This window comes from Lonchura striata, chromosome W, assembly GCF_050655825.1.
Source record: "Lonchura striata isolate lonStrDom1 chromosome W, ASM5065582v1, whole genome shotgun sequence".
In the NCBI taxonomy this organism is placed as follows: domain Eukaryota; kingdom Metazoa; phylum Chordata; class Aves; order Passeriformes; family Estrildidae; genus Lonchura; species Lonchura striata.
In genome coordinates this window covers 7,143,073-7,162,596 of record NC_140743.1, presented here as the reverse complement: position 1 = coordinate 7,162,596, position 19,524 = coordinate 7,143,073, and the positions used below count along the sequence as shown (strand labels likewise).

The following is a 19,524-nucleotide window of genomic DNA, read 5'->3' as shown; positions in this document are numbered from 1 at the left end:
ATTGTTACTCCCACTCCCATATCTTTGCCTGAGAGCCTTTTAATTTAAAGATCCTGGTAATTCAGAGGGAGGGGGGTTTGCCGTTCTCCATTGCACAGGAGGCTTTGCCCTCTTTTACAGACTCCTGTCTTGTCGAACCAAGACAAAAATTAATCGTGCAAACTCCCAAAGGTTAACAATGGGGAGTCGCCCAGTAGCTGATCTACCTAAGGTCGGGAGATACAAATTCCTATTAGTCATAGTGGACAAACTAACCCACTGGGTAGAGGCTTTCCCAAGCTCTCGGGCTACAGCCCAAACAGTGTCAAGAATTTTATTAGAAGAAATTATCCCACGATATGTGTTAGTAAGCTACATTGATTCAGACCAGGGAACACATTTCACATCAAAAATTATTAAGCAATTGGTAGATGCTTTAGGCATTCAGTGGGAATACCACACCCCGTGGCACCCCCAGAGCTCAGGACAAGTTGAGAGGATGAATCAAACACTAAAAGCCCAATTAGCCAAATTGATGTTAGAAACAAGAATGTCATGGACAAAATGCCTCCTGTTGGCCTTATTAAATATAAGGACTATGCCTCACTCTGAAACAGGACTTTCACCTTTTGAAATGTTATATAGGATGCCTTATACCCACAGTATGCCTGTAGGGCATCCGAGATTAGAGGATAGACAAATACAACCATACCTAATAGCATTAAACAATAATCTTAAAAAAATTGTGAAGGCAGGGGGTGATTATGCAGCACAGTCCTCTTGGCTTCTCAATACATAAAATACAACCTGGGGACAAAGTGCTTGTAAAAGCATGGAGGGAATCCCCATTAACGCCTCATTGGGAGGGACCCTTCATTGTTCTTTTGACCACAGACACTGCTATAGGAACTGCAGAAAAGGGGTGGACACACACATCAAGGATAAAGAAAATCGAACTCCAGGATCAAGCACCAGAGTGGAAAATCACCTCCCACCCTGGAGATATGAAGATAACCCTGAACCGCCAAAGTAAATGACTGAAAACATCTCAATCAAACTTTCAGTGCCAGAGTGTAACTAGTATCCTCTTTGTATGCTTCCCCTATGAATACTGTTAGACTGCTCCAACTAAGTGGGTTATGTGGGAGTGCTTTGAGCAGGAGTTAGACCTGACTATCCACTTTCTGGTAATAGCCACAAGGCTGAGATTGTTTCAATTAAATTCAATAATCAGATGTTTTCCCATATTAGAACGGATTAAGGGAAAAATTACTTGCAAAACTAAAATTATTATTGTTGAGTGTCATAGGTTGAACAACGCGCAGGCTCTGCTGAACTACACCAGGGAGGCATTTTTAAACAGGTCTGCAGCTCCTCATCATCAAAAAAGAAAATCTTATTAACATATAGACTCTGAATAGAAGAAAAGATTAACTGCTCAAATCTTGGCCTCAGGCGGAATTTTCCCCATAAAAACTGCTTGGGCCAGGATGGAGGTGTGTGGGCATAGGAGAAAACCTCTGCTGAGGCTAACTCCTTGTTGCAAACCCAGGGTCGATCCCGGGCTCGGGTCTGTCCTTTCCGTGTGGCTGGCTAGATAGAATTTGACTGCAAATAAAATTATTTTTATTTTTAATCTGGCTGAATAAATTCTCATTTATAACAATTTCAATCAGTGCCTGGGATCCTTGTATCTCTCCAGACCTGTCCCATCTCCTGGCCGAGCCACATCCTTTTACTTGTAAATCAGGTTCTAATATATACCAGGTTTCGCGCGAGGGTGGGAGGGGAACTCCTAATACAAACTAACAAATATTCAATATCACATATATCATACTAGAAGTGGTGTGAATTATATCTACTACATATAACACCTCCGAGTGGAAAAACTCGGGATGGGCCTTTGGGATGCAATCGGTGATGGGCTTGAAGACACTAAGGGATTGAATACAACATGGAAACTAATGATAACAGTTTTAAAACAATTAAAAGCAGAGAGGACAGCTGCAGCCGGAGCAGCAGCAGTAGCCCTAGACTCAAACAATCCCGCAATGGCTTTTCCAGCATATGCCCCGGAGTTTTTCAGGGGTGGGGGGACCCAGTAATACCCCATTCTGCACCCGCAGAGTCGGAGCTGCAGGCGCAACAGGCAGTCTCACAGTAACAACGCGGTCCTACAGCCCGCACTCGGTCCGCAGTCTCTATTGATACCAGAGGGGGTGCAGGTGGATCTGCTGCTTCCTCCTCCGGCACCGGCTTTATGCACGGGGTGTCCCGGGGTATCCCGTGAAGAGTTAACAACAGTGACGGGGAGGGGGGGGGGGGGGGTGTATAGTCGTTCCCGCTACCCTCTTCGCCCTTTGTCGAATGCAAATCGCGGGTATACAAATGCAAAAGCTTGTGCCGATTTGAGAATGAGAGTGCAGCGGGAGCCAGAGGCAGACCGCGTTGGCTCCGCTGCCCGACTAGCTCAGGCATGGCTTGAGATGTGTCTGAACAAAGGGGTGTTTATACTAAACTAAAGACTCTGATAAGATTAAACCAATCAGATTCCAAACTAAAAGCCTAGACCCACAATCAGAAAGGGATACAAACGGGCCCAGAGCTCTCAGATACTTGGAGTCGAGACCTCCGAAGCCACGGCAGCAATTTTTTTCACTCATAAAAATCTATTTGCACGAAGAATCCATGTGGGAAAAGGAACCATAAGTATCTCGTGGTTGAGTGGGGTGTGATCGAGCATGTGTGTGAGACATGATGCTGTCACGGGGTGAAAGCAGACCCCAAGATCGCAGTTCCACTATCCTGTGAGGGAAGTGGTCGGTCACAGGGGAAGCAAATGAAAGCGGGTTAACTCACATCACACAAAAAGCCTACAACTCGGGGAGTTCAGGGGTTCGATCATGGGAGGATCGGGGAGGGAAGGTACATTCTTGGATACTTGAGAACTGGTAAGCATCTTTGATCCTGGACTTGGGACTCCAGGGAAAAGGTGAGAGCTCATTTCTTCCAGCCAAAAAATTGACAGATCAGTTTGCTATGCAACTAATAGGTTGGTAAGACTCGGTCAGGAATAGACCGGTTCATACACACTTGGCAATCGGCCGGATGGTTTTTGGAACTGCTTGTGAGAATCAACTTGGAGACACGGTAAGGAGACTTTAAAAATGGGACAAAGGAAAAGTAAGAACCAGGGAAAAACCCAAGGAAAACTGGGGAAATCAGAGAAAGGGAAGAGGGATGGGTTGCCTGAGACCCCGAGGGAGACCCCTTTGGGATGGATGTTAGAACATTGGGAGGATTGCCCTGCAAGGTGGAGAAAATCCAAGAGAAAATTATACATTACTGTGTGGAGGTATGGGAAGATATGGAAATCAGGAAACACATGTTCTGGCACATATTTGGCATGTTTGATACAAGTGTTGTTGCGCGGTACGCGCTCCTCTCGCCGCGGCACTCCGAGCCGTGCCGTGCTGGGCGGTAAGGGAAGAGAACGGGCGGCCGCTTTCCCCTGCAAGCTCTGCAGTTCAGTTTGTGGCGCGCGGGGACAGACGAAGGCGACACGGGACTTGGGGGGTGAATGGGATGGTTTTATTCCATGAGCCCCAAGACCCCAGCGGGCGGGGGGGCAAAGGTTTTATACAAGAACTCAGGAGGAGGGGTGTAGGAACAGTAACCAATGAGGGAATAGCAGGGGAGGAGTTTAGGGCAGAGGCTGAGGAGTGGGCTAGGGAAGACTGACACTTGGGGAGAGGAGGAGATTGGGGGGTTGGGGGGGAAACAGATATTAAACAAATATTAAATGAAAGAAAAACACACCACCGCAGATACAAGGATGTGCCAAGCCTTATCGGATTCTTTATACAAGGAAAGTGGGCTGGACAGCAAGGAAATGGACTATGCCAGATTGTGGGAATATGCCAGTGCAAGGCTATTCCCAGTCAAAACTTCTGGCAGTAAGGTAAGTCCGAGTGGAACCTGGGAGCCCCTGGAGAATCTTCCACCACCATACCAGGTCCCTCCTCCCCAAGCACAAGCCCCTATACCTACACCAACTGCTCCCCCATCTCAACCCACATGGACACAGGCACCGCCACTTAACATACAGCCTTTGGCTAAGGCAGTGCCAGACACACCGGGACATTCCCAGTCCCTCCCCCCGCCACACAGCAGACAGACACTCACAGCCATACACTTCCCACTGGGGAAACCACATCGTTCTCCCACCAGTATAACTTGGCTTAAAATGAGGAGAGAAAATACTGATGCCAGTGAGGAGGAAAGGGACAGACCCAACCTCTACCTCTTAAGGGAAGCACAAACCACTCCTGGAGTCATTGGGTTTGTAAATGTCCTGATCAACATGGGGGATGTAAGAGCCTTTAAGAGGGAAATGGGAAAATTAATGGATGACCCTCTGGGGGTGGCGGAAAGGTTGGACAAATTTCTGGGGAACAGCACTTATTCATATGCTGACATCACGGCTATACTAAGATCATTGTGTTATGTGTAATAAATATAATTTGTGCCTTTCCTTGTATGAAATATGTAATATTGGATACTTGTTAAATCATGCCCGTTGTATTAGTTTCCCCTCCCCCCCTTTTTTGCAGGCGAGACTGAGTGTATATTGGAAACTGATTTACAATTAAAAGGATGTGGCTCGGCCAGGAGATGGGCCATCATTGGTGCTGATCATCTGAGATGGATATCATGGAAATACTCAGACAGATCCATGTGAATGCAGCCTTCCCGTAAACTCCTAACAAGAATTCACCTACTCCGGACATTGAATTATTTCTCCTCATCACCAAAAAAAGAAAATCTTATTAACCTATAGACTCTGAATAGAAGAGAGGACTGATTACTAAAATCTTGGCCTCAGGCGGAATTTTCCCTATAAAATCCGCCTGTGCCAGGATGGAGGTGTGTGGGCATAGGAGAAAACCTCTGCTGAGGCTGACTCCTTGTGGCACACCCAGGGTCGACCCCGGGCTCGGCTCTGTCCTTTCTGTGTGGCTGGCTAGATAGAATTTGACCGCAAATAAAATGATTTTTATTTTTAATCTGGATAAATAAATTCTCATTTATAACAATTGTTTAATGCCGAAGAATGGGATATGATACGGCAGGCTGCTGTAAAAGATTGGGATTTCAGGAACCCCCAGGGAGGGAGTGGGGCTGAGAAGTGGCCTGAACAGAGACTCTTATGGAATGTCCAGGCGGAGGAGGATCGGCTAAAAATGATTGGACTGAGAAACATGGTAATACAGGCTATCTGGGGGGTGGTACCAAAAGGACAAAATATTAGTAAAGCACTGGGACAATGCCAGGGGAGGGACGAGACACCCACTGAATGGTTGGAAAAGCTTATGAAGAGCCTCCAAATGTATTCAGAAACAGACCCTGACTTTCCTGTGGGGGGAATTTTGTTAAAAACACAATTTGTTGCAAAGTCGTGGGAGGACATACAGAAAAAAAATGGAAAAAAAAGAGAACTGGTAAGAGAAAAGCCTGCAGGAGCTGTTAAGGGAAGCACGAAAGGTATGCATGAGAAGGGATGAAGAAAAACAAAAGACACAAGCAAGGATACTGGTGGTGGCAGTTAGGGAAGCTCAAAAACAGGAACAAGCCCAAAACCTAGGGAAGCCAACACAAGCTCAGCGGCCTCAGGGAAAGCCGGGACCCTCGCAGAAGAAAAACAAACAGGAAAGTAGCCCTGAGTGTTTTTACTGCAAACAGAAAGAGCACTTCAAAAGGGAGTGCAAAAAGAGGATGAAAGATTAAATGGTCTTTCAAAAGGATTAGAGGTATCAGGGGCTCTATAATTTGGGGTCCAGAACACCCGGAGACCCCTTGATAAAATTAAAGGTTGGACCCCAAAAACAGGAACTGGTTTTCTTAGTTGATTCAGGAGCAGAGAGAACTATAGTTCAGTGACTGCCTCCTGGGTGCTCAAAAAGTAAGGATTCAATGGTGGTGATTGGGGCAAAAGGGGAACCCTTTCAGGTACCGGTTTTAAAGGATGTAGAAATAGAATCTGAGAATAAAATTTGTCTTGGAAATATCTTACTAGTAGAAGAAGCAGACTACAACTTACTGGGGAGGAATTTGATGGTAATACTGGGAATAAGCCTGATTGCAAAAGACTCACAGCTCATGGTAAGTCTATATAAATTAACTACTGAGGATGAAGAGAAAACCAATCCCAAGGTCTGGCACACTCAGGGGGAGGCAGGGAGGTTGGATATGGAACCAATACATATCAAAATTGAGACACCAGAGGATCCCATTAGGATCAAACAATACCCCATTCCCTTGGAGGGTAGAAGGGGGTTGAAACTGATAATAGAGGATTTAATAAAGAAAGTCACGTTAGAGCCTTGTATGTCAAGGTACAACACACCTATCCTGGCAGTATGAAAATCAGATAGAAGTTACTGATTGGTCCAGGATTTAAGGGCTGTAAATCAGAGAACTAAAACTTTGTTTCCTATGGTCTCAAACCCCTATACCTTATTGAATAACATATCTCCAGAGGACACTTGGTACAGTGTAATAGATTTAAAAGATGCCTTTTGGACTTGTCCTCTAGCTGAGGAAAGCTGGGATTATTTTGCCTTCCAGTGGGAGGATCCGGAGACAAAGAGAAAACAGCAGCTAAGGTGGACCTCTCTGCCTCAGGGGTTCATGGATTCACCGAATCTTTTTGGCCAGGCCCTTGAGAAACTAAGTGAATTCATGCCAGTACAAGGGACCAAATTACTACAACATGTGGATGACCTACTGGTGTCCGGTCCAAAGGAAGGGGACGTAAGACCTGGCACTATAGCCTTGTTAAATTTTCTAGGAGATAAAGGGCTGAAAGTCTCAAAGTCCACATTACAGTTTAGGGAGACTGAGGTAAAGTACCTGGGACACTGGCTAACCAAGGGCAAGAAAAAATTGGACCCGGACAGAGTGGCGGGGATCATCACCCTACCCCTTCCACAAACAAAAAGGGAAGTCAGGCAGCTGTTGGGACTCCTGGGGTACTGCAGACAATGGATCAAAGGTTACAGTGAGAAGGTAAGATTCCTTTGTGAAAAGCTTACCACAGACAGGCTCAAGTGGACAAAACAGGGCGAGGATGGTTTCAAGGAATTAAAAGAAACCCTTATAGCAGCTCCTGTGTTGAATCTCCCAGATGTTAGGAGACCCTTACAGTTATTTGTGGATGTCACCACCCATGTGTGGATCACATCACCCATGGAGTTCTAACTCAGGATTGGGCAGGGACAAGAAAACTGGTTGGGTATGTATCAAAGCTCCTAGATCCTGTGAGCAGAGGGTGGCCTACATGTTTACAAGCAATTGTGGCTGTGGCAATATTAGTAGAAGAGGCCAAGAAAGTGACTTTTGGGGCATTGTTGGTAGTCTACACCCCCCACAGTGTACAGAGCATTTTGCAACAAAAGGCAGAAAAGTGGCTGATGGATGCTAGGCTCCTGAAATATGAGACTATCCTGATTCACTCCCATGATTTAGAATTATGGACAATCTCAGCACAAAATCCTGTGCAGTTTTTGTTTGGGGAAGTTACAGGGGTACCCTCTCATGATTGCACAGCGGTGGTAGAATTACAAACTAAAATAAGACCCAATCTGGAAGAAGAGGAACTCGAGGAGAGAGAAAAATGTTTTGTAGATGGGTCAGCAAGGGTCATAAATGGGAAAAGGAAATCAGAATATGCAGTGGTGGATGGGAAGACAGGGGAGGTGGTGGAATCGGGACTCCGGAATGCCCGTTGGTCAGCACAAGCTTACAAGTTATATGCAGTATATAGAGCTTTACAGAAATTAAAAGGAAAAAAAGGAACAGTCTTCACAGATTCTAAGTATGCATTTGGGGTAGTACACACTTTTGGGAAAATTTGGGAAGAGAGGAGACTGCTTAACACTCAGGGGAGGGGGCTGGTGCATGAAGAAATAATCAAGCATATTCTAAAAGCCATCAGAGGACCAGAGGCAATTGCCATAGTCCATGTGAAAGGGCACTGAACCAGAATTCAGTTCAGGACCTGAGGGAACAACTTAGCAGACAAAGAGGCTAAAAGCGTGGCTCTGTTGTAGGTAAGTACCCCAGAGATTGGAGAAGGGGAAGTCTGGGAATACCCCCCCCCCCCCCCCATTGCAGCATTTCTGAGAGAGAGAGGGCATGATTTATGTCTGGAATGAGATTTGAGATACTCCAGCCTAGGCCTCAGATACGGGCCTTGTGAGGCCTTCAAGCCTGTGACGCAGTTAGAAATTAAGAGCTTGTGGCACAGTTAGAAATTATATTAAGGTGTGATGTGAAGCACTGGGCTTTCTGGGTGTGAAGTAGTATAGGTTCATAGTGTGGAGTTTAGTCCACCTTAAGACAAAGACAAACAATGTTAGCTTGCCAATGAGAGTGCCTTTGTAAACTGTAAACTATATTGAAGTGTATATAAACTGCCATCTTCTAACTAATAAACGGAGAATGTTTGATTAACCATATTGGCTCCATCTGCGTTTGTCCAGTCCAGCTTTCCCATCTAGTGAGGTCCCTGTCTTTTTCCCCCCTTCTCAAAGGGAGATTGAAGGTTATGAGAAAATCGGAGGTCAACTGGAAGAAGGTAAGTGGATACTACCAGACGGGAGGGAATGCGGGGTTTGTAATTTTCCCTTCTTCCCCCAATTCCCCCTCCCCCCTTCCTGCACGTTCCCCCTCCCTCCCACGGTCCTTTGTCCCGTTCCTGCGTTCCCCTGCCTTCCCCCTCACCAGGTGGTCCCGTCCCTGCTCCCCCCCTCGCCTTTCCCATTGCTGTCCCCAGGGTTTCCCTGCCCCTGTCCCCTGCCTCCCGTCCGCATTGGCCGCAGCTCAGGTTCCCCCCGCCCCTGGCACGGGGTATAACCAACCCACGGGGTCGGTGCCCAGGGTCTCGGGAACATGGTCCCACAATAAACATGTGTCTGCACCCGAGCCCCATGTCGCCCTCTCGTCTGTTCCCACGCTAGAACTGAGCCTCGCAGAGTCTAATGGGAAAAGTGGCACCGCCTCTCCCCCCCTCTCGCTGTGTCCCACCGGTGCTCACCTGGAGCCGGTCTCGCACGGCAACAGGAATTATTGTCCAAAGATTATACCAAAAAAATTCTGGGGAGGTTACACCAACAGACACATTGGAGGGCTCAAGCACTTGCAGAGCAATTCCTGAGATTCTTTGGGTGCAAAGGGATCTATCAACTGGAAAAACAGGAGGTACAAGGCTGTATGATTTGCCAAAAAGTATATCGGCAAAAACTCGGCAGGTAGAATTGGGAAGTCGCCCAATTGCATACTGGCCTTTTGAAAGAATTCAGGTAGATTTTACGGATCTACCTAAAGTGGGGCGATATAAATTTCTATTGGTAATAGTAGACAAACTAACCCATTTGGTGGAAGCTTTTCCAAGCTCCCTGGCTACAGCCCAAACAATATCGAGGTTCCTACTGGAAGAAATCATACCTCAATATGAGTTAGTGAGCTATATAGATTCGGATCAAGGAACACATTTCACCTCAAAGGTTATTAAGCAATTAGCTGGTGCTCTGGGAATCCAATGTGAATACCACACCCCGTGGTATCCCCAGAGCTCCAGACAGGTTGAAAGAATTAACCAAACATTGAAAGCACAATTGGCAAAATTAATTCTGGAAACCAAAATGTCCTGGGTAAAATGCCTCCCCTCAGCTCTGGTAAACATCCAAACTATGCTCCATTCCAAGACTGGGCTCTCATCCTTTGAAATGTTTTACGGGATGCCTTATGAACATGGCATGCCAGTGGGACACCAAAGAATAGAAGATGGGCAGATACAGCCCTATCTTATAGCCATAAGCAAGACTCTCTAGGAATTGCGGAAACAGGGAATAATCATACAAAATATCCCTCTAGGTTTTTCCATACATAAAATACAGACTGGGGACAAGGTACTCATAAAGACTTGGAGGAAGGCTACATTATCGTCTCACTGGGAGGGCCCCTATCTTGTCCTTTTGACCACAGTCACAGCAATACAAACAGCAGAAAAAGGGTGGACACATGCACCACGAGTGAAGAAAGTTGAGTTCTGAGAAAGGACACCAGAGTGGAAAATCACCTCCCCCCCCTGGAGACCTGAAATTAACCCTGTGTCAGCCAAGTAAATGACCGACAGGGACTTGATAAAGTGCTCTGTACCAGATTGTGAATGTTATCCATTTGTGCATTTCATTTGCGAATACTATAACAAGGTTTGGGTTACACACTGCAGAGGGGGGATTTGGACAAAAGTGTTGTGTGACAATTGTTTGTAACAAGAGCACTGCCTGACTAGCCCTGTTTTAGGACTCGCCACAAGGCTGGGAACAATTGAACTAGACTCTGCAATTTGGTTTCGCATGTTTCAAGATGGGCTGAGGGACAAACTATGGGCAAAAGCTCAAATCATTACTGTTGAGTGCCGGAGATTAAACGAGGCACCCTGCAGCACAGATACTGTTAAACTACACTGGTGGGGTATTTTCAAAGGGAGGTATGCAGCTCGGTCCTGGCATGAAACCACAGAAGACTATTCCTGCTGCCGAGAAGATGGTTTACCCCACCACTGGTGGCAACCCAGTGGGCGGAGCAGGAGGCAGAGGAATATTAGTGGTGGGAGTAATCCTGATGTACCTGAGTCTAGCAACATGCCTCAGAACTAGTACACACATAAGTTATACACCCGACCCCGAGGGGCGGGGCCCTGGCAGTGGGTACGGACAAAGCGTACGAACTGTCCAGAAAGGACAAGGTAAATTGGAGGTTCTGATATTCCCAGCCCTAAGAAGCTGCATCAAGGGTAAAATAAACAAGCTTTGTTCCATGAACAGCACTCAAAAGGGGGCATACAAAATAGGGAAAGAAACAAAGGATCATTTACTGAGGGCGACCCCTAAAGATGGGCAGTCAGTGCACAAAATTCATAGCAGAAATGCTGAACTGGTATCAATCAGCCTGTGATAAGTGTAACCGCACAGTATGGATTGGAGGGAAAAAGAAGTCAGTGTTTGTAGCTTATTTCCAGTCAAACCCACTGTGCTATGATAACAACCAATTAGGGATGTGTGTGATGGGAGGTAAAATATATTGGGTTGGGAAGAATTTAAAGTATGAGAATAAAATACCCCTCAAAAATGAACTAATTATTCTTGACCTTTTAAAGGATAAGGATGACAGTTTGTTTACAGTCCGACATGACATTCTATTTTTCAAGGGATAAAGAAGGCATGGACCCAGAGAACAAAATAAAACAGGTAACACAGGAGTTAAAGATGTTAGCATTCAGTAACACACATAATCATGGGATATGATTATATGCAGGTGCTTTTATTGAGACCTCTTGGAATCAGGGGTACAGACCCAAATCTGACTCCGACATGGCTTTCGAGCTGAACGTATTTTATATTCTATCGTTATATAACTTACATATTAATTATTACACTTATATTGTTCTATTGTATACATTGACTTTATTCCAGCATGAGATTCTCGCGATCTTTCTCAAGCTTCTGACCACAGTTTCTCATGATTATTCTTACAATTAAACAGGAATTATATTTAATTACCAAGCAATCATCATATCTAACAATTATATCATTTATCATGTACTAGCTACACAGGTGCAGTTCTAGCAAGGTACAAGGCCTACACGTTCCCAAGGTTTTTTCTCAGGGCCTACTAAGCTTCATTTTCCTTCTAACCCTAAATCCCCATGATTTTAAAACCCTTTTACTATCATTTTCCGCCCTTTGAAAGTATTTTCACTTCACTATAAGTGCAAATGCTTTCACTTGGTACAGTCTTTTAGCTTCTGAGTTTATACATGATGTTCTTCAAATTCAGGATTGACGTAAACGTTGTCATGAACTGGAGGATCAGAGGATGATGGGTGTGGATCCTGTGTCAGTGCCTTAATTATTTTCCAGTTCCAGGATGTCCTCTTTTGTATTTCTCCTTTTAGGGCACTGTAGACTAACCAAATTACTAAGAACACAATTAATAGGATTGCCACACTCTCAAACATAGACTTAATCCATGAACTCACATTCCACCCTAACCCTTTAAAGATTTTGTCTAACAAGCTCGTAGTCAAATCTTTCTGCTCTTCTTGTGCTTCATGCTCTAAGTGATTGATGTCATATTCTACATCTGCAGTTACATTTGGGATGTGGATGCAGCAATGATCAATCTGTCCCTTTAAAAATCCACATACTCCGTGCTCTTTCAGAAGTAACAAATCTAAGGCTAATCGGTTTTGTAAGGCCATTTTTATGGTGGCTTGTAATTGTACATTTAGTTCTTTAAATCCTTCCCTAGTGACTCTAGCCAGTCTATCTACCTGACCTGTAAGTTTGTAAAACATTTCTTTATTCTGATAGTTTGCTATAGGACCAAGCAAAGACTCTAAGGCCCACCCAAATTTCACTCCACTAGAGGGTTCTTGCCAAGTTTCATCTTGATTTTCATTATCTGGAACTTCTTGTCATGATCTTATCAACAGATGTTCATTTTTTCCCTTAAATGGGGACTTTTCCCAAATTGGACAGAAAGTAGGAAGGCCTAAAGTAATTTCTTTTACTTTCCCATCTACAGGTAGATGGCTTGTCCAGGTACCATCACTTGTTGCCCATACAAATTGTCCTGGACTTAGGATTGAACTCCTGGTACATCCTACAAGTATTTTATAATTCACTTTACCCTGTTTGTGTTTGATACCTCTGCAGGCACAACCAATTTGTAAGGATACTGCCAGTGGTGGCATTTGTTTTATCTCTATATCATCAAAAGTGCAATCATAAGTTTTATTACATGCCCACCAACGTACTTTGTCTTCCTTTATTCTACTACTAGTGGCAGTGTTCACTACTGCTGGATCTGTTTCATTTTCTGAACCTTCCCATGTAATGCACCAAGGGGTGGTTGCCATGTACTGGAATTTTTGAAGTATACTCAGAGACCATGCACTGTCCCAAGGCTCTATTTGATCTTTGTGATCTTTTGCCTCGCACTTCCACACCAGAGTGGTTTCTATAACATTTTCTGTAACCTTTTTATAATGTGGTAAGTAGCATTGCCATTGATTTGGGATGCCCCCCGCCCATTCTATTGGATATCCTATTGCGCCATTATTTTGAAGACAGTCTCTTTCACTCAAAGGATGCAACCATTGTCCTATTACTTTCCAGGTTACCTTGATTACCTGTCTTGATTCTGGTACCTGTTTGCATATAATTGTTTTGTTCTTTTGTATTTCAGGCAGTTTTTTCGTTATGATTCCCCAATGTATTGGGTCTCCTGTTGCCTTTGGTATTGGCAGACAGGCAGTTATTCTGCTAGTGTTCTGCATTTTGGCAAAATCTTTAACTAATCCAATCATTACATTCTCAGCCCGAATTGAATTGGAAACCTTTATCACCTGTGTTTCTGCCTGCACCTCCCTCTTCATTCTAGAGTGAAGAGTAGTTAATTGATCTTTTTGCATTCCACATCCCAAGGACTATGAAATGAGCAATGGTACAATTACTGGTAACATTCCTGAAACAATTAAACACATCTTATCTGTAGCTTTGTTGGTCCCACAGTTTACACAGTCCGCAGTCCGGGATGGGCTTTCTTCACTCGAGTGTAGTGTATCCAGGAGTCCACTCCAGCTACCTTGACTGCTGTAAAGGTAGTCAATAGTACCTGATGGGGTCCAGTCCACTTTTCTCTCAATGGTTCTTCGTTCCAATTCTTAATGTACACCTCGTCTCTTGGATGTATGTCATGAACTGGATTCTCGAGAATCAGCAGCCTATTCCACACGAGGGCGCTCTAAAGTCATGCTAAAGTTTTCCCGAGAGACAGAACATAGTTATATACTTCCTGTTTTCCCGTGATGTGTACATTTGGATTGGGTCCAGGAGATTCGTATAGTTTGCCATACAATATCTCATAAGGACTGACTGACATCCCACTCCTAGGCTTTATCTGAATTCTCAGCAATGCTATTAGCAAAGCCTGTGGCCACTGCAGTTTGGCTTCGTGACATATTTTACTGATTTGCCTTTTTAGTGTCTGATTCATCCTCTCCACCTGTCCACTTGGCTGGGGTCTCCATGGTGTGTGGAGGTCCTAAGTTATTCCCAGCAACCTACTTACTTCTTTTACCACCGTGGCTATGAAATGGGGTTCCCTATCTGATGATATCCCTAGAGGCACCCCGAATCTGGGAATGATTTCTTGTAGTAACCACTTAACTGTTTCTTTTGCTTGGTTCGTGTGACAGGGAAGGGCTTCTGGCCATCCAGAAAATGTATCAACCCCTACTAACAAATATTTGTATCCCCGAGTTCTTGGTAATTCTACAAAATCTACCTGCCAATAATCTCCTGGTTCTATCGCTACCCAAACCCTTCCTAGTTGTGCCTGTCGTCTAGCCACTGGGTTGTTTTTCAATCAAATCTCACACTTTGACATTATTGTTAACATTTGTACTGAGTCCAAATTGTGTTTTAGAAACTTTACCAATGCCTCTGCACCCCAATGACATTTGTTTAATTTGTAGAACCTCTAGCATTATCAAGGGGGGTACCACTATCTGTCCGTGTGCAGTTATATACCACCCTTCTGGATTCTTCCATGTATTCAGCAAATGTCCCAATTTCTCATCTTCTGCTGAATATTTCGTCTGTGGAGATAAATTGAATTGAGATACATTAAGTTTTAAAGGTACCAATGCCATTGTTGTTTGCATCTTTCGAGCAGCCTGTCGAGCTGTCCAGTCTGCCTTTCGATTCCCCTCACAAATTTTGGAGTTTCCTGATTGATGTGCTTTACAGTACATAATTGCCACTTGTTCAGGTTTTTGTTCTGCTCTTATCAGCTGCAGAACTGCATCTTGATGTTTAATGTGCATCCCTTGAGACGAAAGCAGGCCCTGTTCTTTCCATAGGGCCCCATGCACATGCACTACTCCAAATGCATATTTTGAATCAGTCCATATGTTCACCTTTTTCCCTTCACTTAATTCTAGTGCTCTGGTTAAAGCAAACAGTTCTGCCTTCTGGGTAGATGTATTTGGTGGCAATGCTTTCACCTCTACCACTGTACTGATTGTTGTTACCGCATATCCAGCATGTCTGATTCCGTTCTCCATGAAACTGCTTCCATCCATGAACAACTCCCAGTCTGGCTGTTCTAGGGGGACATCTTTCAGATCTGTTCTAGCCGCACAGGTGTGTTCTATTACTTCCACGCAATCGTGTTCCAATGGGCTTTCTTCAGATGTTGTACCTAGGAACAAGGCTGGGTTCAAAAGGTTAGGTGTTTTTAACATTACATCATCTTGCTCCATTAAGATTACCTGGAATTTCATCATTCAACTCGGGGAGAGCCAATGGCCCCCCTTCTGCTCCAACACAGTAGTTACCATATGTGGTACATAGAGATCTATGTGCCTTCCCATGGTGAGCTTCCTGGATTCTTGTATCAGGATCACAGTGGCTGCGACTGCCTGCAGACATGAAGGCCATCCAGCACTGACGCTGTCAAGTTGTTTGGAAAAGTAGCCCACCAGACTTTCCCAGCTTCCCAAACGTTGGGTTAGAATTCCCAATGCCAGACGCAGCCTTTCATATGCAAACAGCTGAAAATCTTTGGACAAATCAGGTAACCCCAATGCAGGAGCAGTTGTCAAGGCCTTCTTTAGTTTGAGGAAGGCCTCCTTCTGTGCTTTGCCCCAGGTAAATGGCTGCGTCTTCTGGGCCTCATACAGGGGTTTTGCAATTAGTCCATTGTTACATTGTGCTCACGGGCATTCTGTTCCCCATTCCCGGGAACCCCTGTGACTCTGATAAAGATAAACCTGGACCCCTCCTTCCTGCCCTGACAGGGTTGGCAGAGAGCCAAGAAGCCCTCCCTTTCCAAAGCCTAGATAAACCCCTGAGATTTTCTGTTCGTCCTATTTGCCCCACTCTCCCCATGGGCATCACAGAATAAAGAGAGTTGAACCAACATATATCAGGGTAAGACCCTCTTTTGGAAATCTTTTCCATCTCCTGATATTCCTCCCCTCAAAGCCTCCCATCTCTGGGCTAGCCTGATAATTCAGGGGGCTGAGAGGGGGGAAACATCAGTTGGCGCCCCAACCTGTGCTGACTATAAGCCCACGAATGAGCTGGAGACTATTTCAGAGGATCGCGATAGCTTTTTGGGACAGTCAACTGCCCTATTACTCTAGCTGCCTTTAAAGGCTTTGAGTGACAGGGAATAGTTGGGGACCTCGCCTGAGCACCCTCAGGTGAGCTGGCTGGAGAGGGACCCCAGACGAGTTCACAGAAAAACCCCACAGTTCACAGGCTTGGTAAGTCCTCCGATCGCGTTATCCCGGGACTGCGCCTGGCTGGGAGGGCCTACCATAGTGACTGCGGGGAGCTACATGCATGGCTTAAACCAGGACACCCTGCGCACGTCAGCTTGGAACGGGCCAGCTGAGTGAGGCAGAGCAAACCGCTCTGACTGACAACCCGCATTCCCGGGGTGGAGAAATGACGGGAGGGAGTTTTGCTGCTCTAGCACAGCGGCGAGGGACCCCCCGCCCCCGCCCTGAAAAAGAGCAGGAGCCGCTCCAGCGGCGGCAGGACGAGCGCCCCTCCCCCCCGCCCCCCCCCCCCCACTCAGATCCCTGTGCTACGGTGGGAATTCAAAAAATTCGTGCTGTGTTACAAAGTCTGGTGGAGAATAGACCATCGATACTGTGAAAAACTGCATTGACTTGTTTGTTCATCAAAAGTATGAAATTAGGATAAAAGGGTGGGGGGGGGGGGGTCAGGGCATGGAATTTGAAGGCTTGGGCAAGGCTGGTAACCGCAAACAAAGATTGTGAAAGATCTTGCAGGACTGGCTGGAACTGATAACTGCAGTGGAAGGAGACCCATCACCCCCACTTGTGAAACCAATTGTTGCAAGCCTGGTACAACGCAGAGAAGATACGAAGAAAAAAAAAAAAGGTATAAAAAGGGACTGAAGAGAAGGAAGGTTGTCAGCTCTTGGCGGAGCCAGACTCCCCAGCTGCACCCAGCGCTGTTTGCTTGCTATCGCTTGCTGTAATTAATAAAATTATTAATTGATCTTAAAAGGCTGAATAAAATTATTTGCCTCAATTTATAACAGGTACGATTAAAATAATGGATGCAAAAGTATAGGTGGAACAAAAGAGCACACTAAAACACCTTAGCAATATTTTAAACAATGTATCATTCTCAAATAAGCTCCTGTGCTTTGTATGCTGGCTATCAACAGAAATACCAAACCTTAGTGTGCACGAAATTAATTCCCTTTCTTTTTGGGACCAGATTGGGCAGATATTAACTTTAAAAGTTGAAAATGGTGAACATAAAGCTTCTCTATTTATTCCGATATTTTTACAAGCCTGAAAAAAGATTTTAGAAGCAGAAAAGAGCATACAAACACAGATTAACAGTCCTGTTATAAATTGAGACACGACAATTTACTGTGTCTTTACCTAATTGGTAATTTATTAATTAGTTATAGCAAGCGGATAATAAGCGAAGCACAGTGCCGGGCGACAGGGAAGTCTCCGCTCCACCAACTGCTGCGCCCAAGGTCTCTGTTTCCCATCTTTTATACAGTTTCTCCTCCAGGTACGTGTCCCTAATGTCCTTCTCTGCGCATGTGTGTCGTGTTGCTAGGGGGTCTTTCTTCTGCCTCCCGGTGGTCGTGGGATGAAGGCCCGAATTCTTCCTCTTCTTGTCCTTTTGACCCGCAGCACTCTTGTGTCCTTCTAAGGCGTCTCTGTACAACTTCCTGGGAAAAACTGCTGAGACTGGGAAAAAATGCTGCGACTGGGAAAACTGCTGAGACTGATAGCTGAGTTAATGTAAACCCTTTGTGCTTGCGTAAGTGGTTTCACAATCCCTTGTACTCACATCCTGGTTTGCGAACAAACACATTTCTCACAGTCCGAATAACCCTTTTTCAACCCTCTTCCTCAATATCCCAGCCCTGATATCCCTTAACCCACCCTGTACCCCCTTCTAACACCTGGTTCTTCTGAGAAATATAGTCCGGATTTCTCCAAAACCGATGAGTTCTCTTCCCAGAGCCCTGAGAATGTTGCAATTCCTCTGAAACACACGCGGGAACATAATGGCGGTGACCATGTGCTCACCCCTCCCCCTCACAACCCTTTCATCCCCCCACCCACCCGCTCTACCTCCAATCCCTTCCGATCTCCGACAACCCCCTCACAGACCCTGCCTCCGCATTGCCTCGGGAACGGGGCGGGGCTGGCCTCTGCACAGCTCCCAGCCCCAACGCTGAGGAGGCAGGGCAAAGCAGCCCAGACGGTGTGGGGGCAAGGCAGGGCAGCCCAGCAGCTCACAGCATGGGCGGGGCCGGAGTTTCCACCGCGGCACTAATAGCCCAGGAAGGGGGGGGCAGGCTGTTTCTCACCAGAACCCAGGGGGTAGCAGGGGCAAACCCCTCTGCCTCTACCGGCATTAGAGATGAATCTATACCATCTATAGCACCTGTTGTACACCTAGGTAGGAGAAACGGTACCAGAACATACCAACCACTACCACATAGAGACAAAACAGAGATCTGCAAAATACAGAGAGAATTTGGGAGGTCCAGTGAGATTTTTAAAGGCATGATAAGGGCAACTTTTAATTCAAATGAAATGGTACCTAAAGATATCACTGATTTATTTAAATGTTTACTAACACCTTCTGAATATGAGATATGGGAAAATAAGTGGAAGCTCGCTTTGACAGTAGTTTTACAAGAAATACAACAAACACCCAGTGAAACCATGGACAGTGACGGCAACCCTATTACAATAGAGCATTTATGCGGCACAGGAAACATGCAATGCCCAGAAAAAGAAACCAGACTCTTATCTAGGTTGGTTTTGGAAAAAATCTGTAACGCTGCAGAAAAAACATTGTACCAGTAACTGAGGCTAAGGGCAGCTATATTAACATTAAACAGTTTCCTTCAGAGAGTTTTTTACAGTTTGTGGATCGTTTGAGAACCCAGGTGGAAAGACAGGTACAAGACACTAGCATACAAACAGAGCTGATTAAAGAAATGGCTCAGAGGAATGTGAATGAGACCTGTTGTAGAATTATCCTCAGCCTTCCTCTCAACCCAGCACCTAGTCTCTCTCAGATGATTGATGTCTGTGCCAGAAGAGCAGAGCTGCTCAATGCCCCTGACAGTCATACAACATCTGCAGAACTACAGCCTGTTGCCACTGCTGCACCAAGTCCAAGGAGACAACCAATGTCATCACAACAGCTTCAGCACATCATCTGCCTGCGTTGCAAGAAACCAGGACACTTTGCCAGAAACTGTCCTTAAAACCAGAACCAGATAAAATTCAACAAACAAAAAAACTGAGTGTAAAGCGCATGCCCGCTGCTAAAACAACTACGTGCAAAGATATAAATATAGCGGGACCCACATGGGAAAATTCCT

The 19,524-nt window shown here is 45.3% G+C and overlaps 1 pseudogene; it reads left to right on the top strand.

Moving 5' to 3' along the window:
• The first annotated feature begins 18,017 nt into the window (after window positions 1-18,017).
• LOC146763018 (uncharacterized) lies at window positions 18,018-19,000 on the top strand (annotated as a pseudogene).
• The last annotated feature ends 524 nt before the right edge of the window (window positions 19,001-19,524 follow it).